Below are 11,193 nucleotides of genomic sequence, written 5' to 3' on the forward strand. Positions count from 1 at the left end.
GGGGCCCTGGCTGGTTGATGAGACACACACACACACACACACACACACACACACACCTTTGCTCAGAACTGCTGTCTCCCACTTGGACTCCTGATTTCCTCTTGGTTCCTTAGCACCGGCTGGAACTACTGTCTTCTCCAAGAGACAGTGGTCAGTTTCTTTCTATGAACCAAGCTTGTTAAGCCAAGCCTCACTTTTACTGACAATTAACATGTGTGTAAAGAAGACAATGGATGCATCGCCTCAGCCCTATTTATAGCACATGAGTGAGAATCACAGTTTTGGGTGTAATATACTAATACTTCATGTGTGACATCCTGGCATGAGAGACATCCAGGGTAACACTGTGTGCAGCTCTGCGTCCTTCTCACTACAGTATGACTCAGGTGTTCCCTGAAGTTTAGGACAAAATGGGTCATTCATTCATTTGTTCAACAAGTGTCATTGTGCACTATGTATTAGATATTGCAGGGGAGGCAAAGATGGGTCAAACCAGGATCATGACTGTAGAAGTCATAGACCAGAAAGAAGACACGTGTGTGATTATATTTCAAAGGGTAGGGTGTGATGGGTGACACAAACAGAAAGCAGACAGTGATTACATCATATGCCACACGATGACAGTCGCTCAATGATGGACCCATACTGGGCAGTAGTCTAACAGGCCATGCTATACAGCACAGGTGTGAAGAAGGCTATACCATCTAGGTCTGTGTGATTATACCCTATGATGTTCATACCACAAAGAAATCCCCTGACAAGCACATTTCTCAGAAGGTATCCCTGTCGTTAAGTGATATATGACTGCACTTCAACTGAGGGGAATGAGGAACATCTTAGGGCAAACTGGCATTTAAGCCATTTATGCACTGCTAGTAAAAGCATCTGTCTTTGCATTTAGTCTTTCCCCACACATCCTCACTGCTTTAGGGGTGTTTTTGCTCCCTTTGATTCAGTGTATATTACAATGGGGGTTTTGAGAAGCCAGGTGGTGGGAAAAGGGGGCCACTGGGAAGTTGGGAAGTTGATATTGACCCTGTGCCCTGTCTCCTGGGCATCCTCTTGGAGGCACTGGTGGGCCATCTGGACCTTGTTGAATCAAGAACCCTGAAAAATACTCGATGGTAAATTTATTCTTGAACTTAGGTCAATGGCTCATGGGAATTCAGAAAAGCCAAACAGGGCTGGAAATGTGGGCTCTGGCCTCAAAATCAAAACAAATCAGAAAGATGCAAAGTAGTATGAAAGTCTAGAGGCAAAGTAAGGGTGAAGGATCCTATCTGACCTGGACCATAGGTGAAGATGGGGGCCTAAACCTTCCCCCAGCACTGCAGGGGTCAGAGAAGTTTCCATCTTTCCTGGATCCTTCTACTACCTCCTCTAGGAAGATCAGAACTTCCTAGGGAATCCATTTGCATTCATGGCATAGATTTAAAACAACTGTAGTGATGGTTTTAAATGCAACTTAAGCTGTATTTTTTAAATAGATATAGTTTATTCATGTCACTTATATCTCAAGAGAGCTTTTTTTATTTTTTAAAGTAACAGCATTGATGTGCTGATGTCAAAGCCCTCAACAAAGCAGATCCTACCTCTACCCCTTGTCAGATTAGGCTCCCCTGAAGGGCCCTGTTAGAGCTAAGTTATTCTGTAGGAAGATCAAGCCTGCCAACATATAAAGACAGAGTGGGAGAACATCCAAATTGGCATCATTTCTCACTTGGATTCCCACTGTCTTATTTCAGCCCTTCACTCCAGCATTTGTCTCATTTTCACAGTCTAAGAAACCCAGGCTGAAAACCCAGCTTTCTGTCATTTACTAATTGAGTGGCACCAAATAAATGACTTCTCTGAGTTTCAGTATTTTGCTCATCTAAAAACAAGGATATCTTAGTGTTCTGACAGAGGTGGATTCAGTCTACATATTGGGTGCCTGGCATGTAACGTGACCTCAGCTAATGATGGTTAGCCCTGTTACCATAACTGTGGATGAAAGGGAACTGGAGTGTTTAGTTTGCTAAAATGAAAAGCAGAATAAGAGACATCCACCATCCACGAGCGGATTTTCTATTTACAGGGTTTTTGGATAGAAGGAGGATGTGGGGCAACGATGGAAAAAGGACGGTGTCTCTGATGCTGTTTGGCTGTCTAACTTTGGGCAAGTCACTTAAACCCTTCCCTCTGTGCCTCAGTTTCTGCATTTGTAAAATGGGATCGACATTATATACTTTTGGGTGGGGTTGTATTAAATGAGGGTACTATGTGAAAATGTCAAGTACAGTGCCGTCACAGATGAATGTTTTAAAACATCACTTTATGAAACCGGAGGGCCTTTAACTTGTAAGGTGATTATTGCGGTTACTAATCTCTATAGCCTTGCTGGTGGCAGTTTCTGGGAAAAGCAACTTCAGCCCAGAGTAGAAAGTCCTTCCAGAAGTAAGAGCTGGGTAGAGAGGAAGGCTTCTTTACAAGTATTGAACTTCCTATTGAATGCTCAAGTGGAGGATGGATAATCTTCTAGAAAGAGATTTCTGTTGTGTGGAAGGTGAAGAGACAGGTTTGAAAGTTTTTGACAAGCCTGCATTGAATCTTCTGTCAGGAGGAAACGGATGGGCAAGGTCGGGGTGGAAGCTGCACAAAAGAGCTACAATAGACAGACAATGGCACCCCTGCAGTAGCCACAGGGAACTTGGAAATGGCTTTCTTCCCATAAAGCAGAGAGTAGTTGTGGGCATGCTGGAGATCACATACCTCAACAGCTAAGTCTTTATGCTAGGAGGGAGGTTGCAAATTCTGTCTTTCAAAACAAGAAAGATCATGCCCTTTAATGAGAAGCCCAGCGGTGACCAAGTACCTGGCTGTGATTTCCAAGGGGGTATAGGTCAAAATCAGGGCCCTCTTTGCAATCTCTGTTCAGGTGGATATGGGAAAGCTGTGAGTATGCTTTACAACTGCTTTAGAAGCCGAGCTGTTGAAGAGCTTTGGGCTGGAAGGACACTGGCCGTTAACTAGCTATATAATCTAAGGAAAGCATTTGACTTTTCTGAGCCTCAGTTTCTTTCCCTGTCTTCCTGAGAGGTATTTTCCAGGGGCCACAGAATTAGCTGGCAATTGTTGGTAACACAGAATCTCAGGGCTCACCTCAGTCCCACTAAATCTGACCTGACATTTTGACGGTTCCCCAGGCCTGTAAGCAACTTAAAATTGGAGAAACACTGGCATCTGTTCTAAACTCAGAAGGCCAGAGTTCAAATCCTTGCCTCTTGATTTACTAGGTGTATAAACTTGGCAAGGACTTAAACTCTATAAATTCTGTGCCCCCTTTATACATGGCACCCTAATAAAACCTACCTGGAAGAGTTCTATGCAAAGAGTTTTGTATAGAATAAGGAATCATTATGTGACTGTTTTCATTTATAAAATTTCTCTGGTTCTACTTAGGCCATACAGAAAAGAGCATCTGGGCTTATTCATAGACCCACTGAGCATCTCTGTGTCAGGAACTGTTCTGAGCACTGAGGATAAGGGCAGTTCCTTATTGAGGAACTATCTAACTCACTAGCAAGGAATAGAAGTCAACATTATAGACGGAGTATAGGGTCTGATAGAAACAGACAACAGATGAGTGTACTGGCAGAGTAAAAGACTATTTCAGTTTGTGATAATGTTAGGAAGAAAATATCAGAGGGTATGTGGAACTAAGCAGGCAGCTGCCTTGATTTGACTGGGATAGAGGTGGGGCTCAGGAGAGGTCTCACTGAGGCAATGTTTGCACTGAAACCTGGTAGGCAAGGAGCCAACCCTGCAAAAATCAGGGGAAAGTACATTCCAGGGCAAGGGAAAAAGACATGCAATGACCCTGCAATATCTTTAGAGGCAGAAGCTTGGGCAGGGCCTGCCTGTGTGGATCTATTCTATGTGGGAGGGGAGGTACAGGGGGAGGGGGGACCGCAAGGGTGCGGGGCAGAGCCAGAGGGGAAGCAGCAAAGAACCTGAGGGAGTGGGAGGGTAGGGAGTAGCTGAGGGCTAGGTGAGAGCATGGCTCACATTGCCCTTTGTGGGAAGAACCAGGAGCAATCCCTTCCATCTACAGCCTCCCACCAAGGGATATCACAGAGTAGTAAGGACTAGAGATCCTCCCCACCAACCTCTATTGTGAGATTGAGGCCCAGAGAGTGAGCTGCCCAAAGGTCATTCTGCCTGAGGAAGGTTCCCAAATTGGCCTGAACCTAGGAATGTGTGTTATTTCCAGAGTGAGATGCAACAACTATTTCACAACCATCTCTCCCTTGTCTCCTTCCTCCCACTGTCTCTTCTTGTGCCCAGGCACTGTCTCCCGTCTCCTGCCCCCTCCCCAACATGACATGATGTCATGTTCTCAAGGCACTGTAGACTCACCTGCCATTACACATATTCTTGCCCCCATAAACTAAAGCAAGCTCTGCTATCTAAATGATTAATCTTTCCCCAAATTACATTTCACTTTCTGCCTCTACCAAACATTTCAGCATTTACTAACATTCCCTCTGGCATGGTTTACCATCTCCTTTTTCCTTTATCAGCCTGGTCCCTCATCCACACTGCAACCAGCTGGGTCTTGGGTCACATATGGCTCCATCTCCACCCACAGTGCCAAGCACACAGGAGTTGCTCCATAACTGAAATCTGTATCTTCTTATAAAATCCACCCACAACCAAGTCCGTTGAGATCCCCGGGAAAAACAACTCACACAGATGAAATTGTTATAAAACCAACCGAGGTCAGAGACATTTCTCCCTAATGAGAAAAGTGACGGTGTGATTTCTTGGTGGGAATTAATATTAGAGTGGGATTAATATCACAGCAGAAATCAGCTTTCACTGGGAAAGCTCTGACCGAACAGATGAGCACATTTACCTCAGGGTCTGTCCGGCATGCCTCTCTTGGGCTGCCCTTATTTCAGAGTTCCTACCAGGCATATGACTTGGAATAGAGAGAAAATTGACACATGTGGGTTTATGCCTCTTAGAGTTGGAGGCTGATCCACAGCTCCAGAAACTCAAATGTCTTTTCCTACTTGCTTGTTGCCTATTATTTTTACATCTGACACTTAGGTTTGAAAGCAAAAGGATTAACAGAAGATCATGCACCACTCCCAGTATTTAAGGGATTTGAATAACTAACTGCTTGGACCCAGGTTTACTTTGTAACAAGCCAAGGCCTAGAGAAGTCATTGGAGCATATTGGGCCAACCACCTCCTCACTCGGAGCAGAGTCCACTATTTCTGTTCATGTCCAAGCAAGAAGATTGCCACTGAGAAGGACAGGCTGGGTAACCATGGGTAACTTGTTTGCAAAGTTGGACTACACTCTTGGGACAAGGAGGGGCAGGCCATGCGTCAAGCAAGAAAAAGCAGGATTAGAATATTGCACTTATAGCCTCATTATTCCTTCAATAACTAACTATCAAGAGTCTATTTGTCAGGTATGACTATTTTATGCTTTGCCCTCTGTGCTTTTATTTCACAGGTCTGAGGCCCCAGGCCCCAAGAACATGCCTGCTGTTGTCCTGACATCCAGTGTGGTTAATTTGCTGTCTGCTGCTGACAGCTTCAGCTTCTTCCCAGTAAAAGAGTGTGGGAAAGCAAGCAAATCTGGAAACTTCATAGCCTTTATGAGGACATCATCATTTCAAGAATAGACAGGAAACTTAGCCACTCATCACTTCATGTCCATACAGCACCAAGACATCTTCCAGCCTTGCATTGCAACTGGGTCAAATATGAGTCCTGAAATTCCTTCCCTCTGCCCATAAACCTTTCCTGTCAAGGTACATCACTTAAGGTTATTACAAAGCTTTTCCCATGTCAGATAAATTAGGGGTAAGTCCTTCATTTCCTCAACTTCTGTCAAAAGTGCCTGGAGTCTTAGTTTAGAGAGTCTCAAATGGCTGTCATGTTCTGTTGGGATTTTGCACAGATCTTACAAATTCTGGTTCAGTGGGTCTCAGGTGGGTGGGGCCTGAGATTCTGCATGTCTAACCGGTTCCTAGTCTGTGGATCACACTTTGGGTAGTGGGATACTCCATGACCAGAGTGATCAATGGAATGGTTTTCTCAGGACTTTCTTGGTTTTAGCCCTGAAAACCTGTCATATATCCTGGGAAACCGCTCAGTCTTGGACTGAGAATGGTTGGTCACTGTACATATTGAACAATTCTTGTCTCCCCTGAGTAGAGAGCTGACTTATCCAGCAATGCTCTTCCAAAGGAAGCACATTTTATGCCTGCTCAATGAGTTGTAGTGGTGAGGAAACAGTGCAGGAGGGAAGCCAGTGCTGCTCCACTCCTCTGCGTGTGTGTAAGTAGGGGGGTGTCCTCAGGTCACGTGGAGAAGTGGGACCAGCAACAATTTGGGAACCAGAGACCTGGCTTCCTCGTTTGGTTCTGCTACTATTTTTTTAAAAGGTTTATTTTTATTTGTTTATGCATACAAGAACTGGGGTTGTAGGCCAGAGGTGCAGGGGGTGACAGGATTCACCAGAGACAGAGCAGGGAACAGAACAGGTGGGTCTACTGAAATACACTACTGAGGGGAGCAGGGGGTGAGACAGGAGAGGTCTGCTGTGCCATGTGGGTCAGCTCCCTGGTTGGGGATCAAACTTATGCTTCAGTGGCTGGTGATAGCTTGATAGCTCTGAGACTATAGCCCCTGTGCCACCAGGGTGACCCTACTATTACAAGAAAAATTTCTTAACCTCTCTGATCCTTTTCTGTAAAATGGATGCTGATGTCAATCTGTCCCATAATGCTGTCAGGAAATACACTAACATAGGCATAAACACTCAGCCTGCAAATGATGTTTTTTGAATCCCACCACCACTTTCTGTCATCACTGAGTAGCTTGTGTTTTGGGGGCTCACCCCACCATAGTGATATCCTGGCAGACCTAGTGATGCCTGGGGTGAATCTGCCAAGATAGAAGAGAAAGAGGAAAGGAAGAAGGGCTTGAAACTCCACATGCCAGGGAAGGAGCCTCTGTACTGACTAAGAGCTCAGGTCCTCCCTTGCCATTCACTCCCCAGGGCCCTAAAGGGCAGGGAAGGAGTCAGTCAACATGCAGTTGGCCTTGTCCACTGTGAAATTAAAGTTCAGAATTTGCTGGAAGGAGAAACAATGTGCCCAGAAAAGAGACCTACAAGCTGAACTGCTATTGGCTCCCCATGCCCAGCTGTCAAGCAGGTTTTCAGGATATCATGCCACCTCCCTCCCACCCATGGATGTGCTCACAGCACTGCCCTACCATCTCGTTACAAGGACGGGGTGTCAGTCGTGACCAGAGTGCTCTGAGTGTGGTCCTCCAGCAGGGAGGACTCTGAGGCATGCTGTCCCCTCCGTCCCCAATACTAGCACCATCTTCAGCCCTGTGTCTTAAATTGTCCTCTTTTGAGCAGTTTTGCTGATAAAGAATCACCATTAAAGATGCTCTGGGAAGAGATAACAGGTAGTAGCACCCTAGTAGAGGCAGTCTCTTTACTTTCATAAAGTGACATTTTACATTCATCAACTTGTTCAGTACGTAATTTGTATACTTGTTCTCAAATCAACCATTTCCCAAGAATGCAACGCGTGCAGCCACCAGGCCTGGTGTTACAGATAACACACACATCCCCTGCTTCCAGCCATACAGAAAAGACAAAGCCCAGACCACAACATCATCTAAAGATCTGGACAAGATGCTCTGGGTGGATGGATGAGCAGCGCTCTCTGCGTGGGAGTGTCGGGAAGGCTTCTCAGGTGAAATGGCAGCGGAGCCCTGGCCTTGAAGGATGGGGGGGAGCTGGTCAGGGACAGGTGGCAAGGAGGCTGGGAGGAAAATGTCAGATCAACAGCTGGGAGCTGTCAGAGAAACAGGGTAAGTAAGGTCAGAGCCGACTGGGGGCTGGGCCCTCACAGTGGAGAGCAAAAGCTTGCAGGAGTGGGCTGTGGCTTCCTTGCAGAGGTTATAGGGTGTGAATTTGAACAAGTGGGAGAGTAAGACAGAAACATAAAGAGGCAACATGTGATAGAAAAGCTTTATAGAGCTCAGGCATCTCTTCTCTCCTGTTTCTGTCTCTCTCCCTGTATCCATTTCTGTGTCTGTCTCTTTCTCTGCTTCTGCGCGCCTGTCTTTCTCATCTCTCTCTCCTTTTCTCTTTTTCTCTGTATTTGTGTATCTGTCTGTCTCTTTCTTTTTCTACCTCCCTCCTCCCCACCTCTTCTCCCTCCTCCTCCAACCCCCCCCCCCCATCAATTTCCAGCAGGCCTATTGGTCCCAGAAAGAGAGAGAGAAGCAGCAGAGGGAAGGTCAGTTAAGGTGGCAGACACGTAAGGAACTGTCACCTGGGTTCCTCAGGGCTTGGGAAGCAGCAGGACTCCGGGAACAGGGAGTGAGAGGCAGTGGAGCAGAGAAGGTGGCGGGGAGAGGTGGCCCGGTTTCGGCCTCTCCTTTGAGGGTGGAGAGGAGGGGCGGCTGCAGGCTGCTGCGCTTCGCTATTGGCTGCGGCAGGGAGGGGCGGGCCAGAGGCAGCCGAAGGAGCCCAGACCTTCCTTGGCTGGAAAACCCCGTGCTGCCTGCCCGACCCGAGAAACCATTCTGAGTGGGAATTCTAGGTCTGCAGAAATCTGGGGCACTTTTCATGGGGAGGGAAATCACACTCTTTGCTGTTCGGGTCAGTGGAAAAAAACTGACATTTTTCTTCTCACCTTGAGGTTTTCCTTTCCTCCCAAATTCAAAAAGGAAATATAATTCAACACATCTTGAATTTGGGGTGTTGGACTCATTTGGAATTTAACTTTGGCGGGGACAAACAACTGCCTGGAAAGTGGAGGATGTGGGGATTGCACCTCCTCATCAGGCCAAATCCCCAAGGCCCATCAGACCTTGGTCCCTGAGTGGCTTAGGGCTGAATGTCACTCTGTGGTATCCCTCTGTCTCTTCAGTCCTGTCCTCCCAGAACAGTGCTCAAGGGGCAGGAGGCAAACTCAGCTCCAACCTTCCCTTTTGCTATTTTCAAGCCTCACAGCCTGGGACACAGCACCTCACCTCCTTAGTCTCATGCTCCTGACCTCTATCACCCGGGTAATAACACCTGCCTCCCCGTGGCTATGAGGCTACAAGAAATGACTGCGGTGAAAGTCCCTTGCATAATGCCCAGAGTATAGTAGGTATGCAGTGAACATCACTGGACATGGAGAACAGAAGTGAGCCAACTGGAATTTTCTCTGGGCTGGGGCAGCCCGTGGTGGCACAGGTTTTTGGGAGTTGGTAGCAGAGAGGGCAGAGCCTGGGTGGGGGAAGATGCCCTGTGTGCTCTGACAGTGCCTGGACAACCGTGGGCAGCATGCTGAGCAGCACGAGGAAGGGCACCTCTTACCCAGGGTTGAAATAGTTTCTCTCCCAGAGCATCCGCAGGCAGTTGGGGAGACTGGAGTCTCTGTGCCCCTTTCCACATTCCCTGAAGGATAAGGGGGACTCCTCTCTAGGACAGAGGAGCAGTAGTAGCGAAACCCTGAAAGCTGACCCTGCCTGCCTGGTGTCAGTTGACTTCACGAGGGCCCCAAGTATCTATGGGCTGACCCTCTCCCAGCAAAGATAGGGCAACAACAACAACCATTCATTAATTCTTTACCATGTCCGAAGTAGGGTGTTAAAATTCTTTATAGCATTACGTCATTTAATTCTCACAGCTAACCTATGAGATTGTTATTCGATGCAATGACTGGTGAGTAAAATAAGGTAAAGAAGGTGAGGTCACTTGCCTAAGGTTGTAAGGTTATAAAGTGGGGCTTCAAAGCAGGGTCTGAGGACCCCCGGGGCAGGGCTTTTACAGAGGATGTTATACTGCAGTTCCCCATGGACGCCCCCTTATGCTTGTTCCCCTGCTGGTCCCTTGAAGAGTGATTGGATATAATTGGGATTGTCACTGGAAGTAATGAGAAGTGACAGAGCCTGCGTTAGAGGCTTATTGCTCCAAGTCGAACGATCCCCACAAACCCCAGCCTAAATTTAAACAATGAAGTCACAAAGCAATTTCCCTCTCCAGGACTTGCGTCCTCCCTGCCCGCTACACCCAACAAGAAAAGAAATAAGAATGTGTCAGGGGCTGAGTCCCTGTTCAATACAACAGATTTCTTCTGGAATTGAAAATTCCTTCTTGTCTTGATGCTATTTGCTTTCCATGTGAAGGAACAGCATTACAACTGGGGATGAACAGACCACCATTCTTAATTAAGAGACTGAAATGCACTGATACATTTCTTCTCCTTTTTCTTCTTTTAATGTACCCTGAGGAATGAGGAAATAGAGGTAGTGATGTAGCTGGCAGGTCCAGATGAAGAATGAGACTATTGCTTTCAAGAGAGGACACTGGGGAGTTCAGTCCCTCCAGGAAGCACCTGGCTGAATGCCAAGGCACACCTCCCTTAATCTATCCTTTCTGGTGGTGATGAGGGTGATCCATCAGCCCACCAGTTGTTTATTTCCCACCAACTTTGCTAACGTGAGGTATATCAGGCACAATCCCTAAAGACTTACATGAGGAGAAATACCCTATTCTCTGCAAGAGCCCACATAATTAAGTTGCTTCCTTCTTGGGACTCCTAAAAACCTTGGTACTTTCCTTGATTATAGCACTTTTATATATCTGTGATTCCATGTTTATGAATATATCTCCCCACTGGCTTGAGTTCTTCGATGGAAGAAATTGTGCCTTTTGTATTACTGAGCCTCAGAGCCTTCCTCCTGTAATTATTTTGTGAGTGAGATTCTGTGAATGAAGCAAATGATGTTAGAGGACAGATGTGAGTGCTAAAGAAGATTCCACAGGGGAGATAGAGGAGCTGCTGCTGCCATCCATGAAATAGAAGGAGCTTGGGGAAACTGTGTAGACACCAGGAGGTCAGTTGTAGCAGCTTAGTATTGTCATCCTCCACTGAGTCTATTTCTTGCTTTGCTCTCCCCCCTGCTCCTCTCCTTTCTTTTCTGTGCCTGTCTGGAGTGATCTAACTCTCCAGATCCCCTTTGCTATCTTGTTTCAGAAAGACCACACTGACTGGGGAGCCAATCTGAAGACAGCTGCCCGTTTTCTCTCCTCCTTGTGGGCACAAAGGAAACAGCTCTCTCCCTGCCTTTTATTAAAACAAAACAGCCTTCAGTCTTATCGCCACCAGACTT

Source organism: Talpa europaea, assembly GCF_964194135.1.
Source record: "Talpa europaea genome assembly, chromosome: 12".
Lineage (NCBI taxonomy): Eukaryota > Metazoa > Chordata > Mammalia > Eulipotyphla > Talpidae > Talpa > Talpa europaea.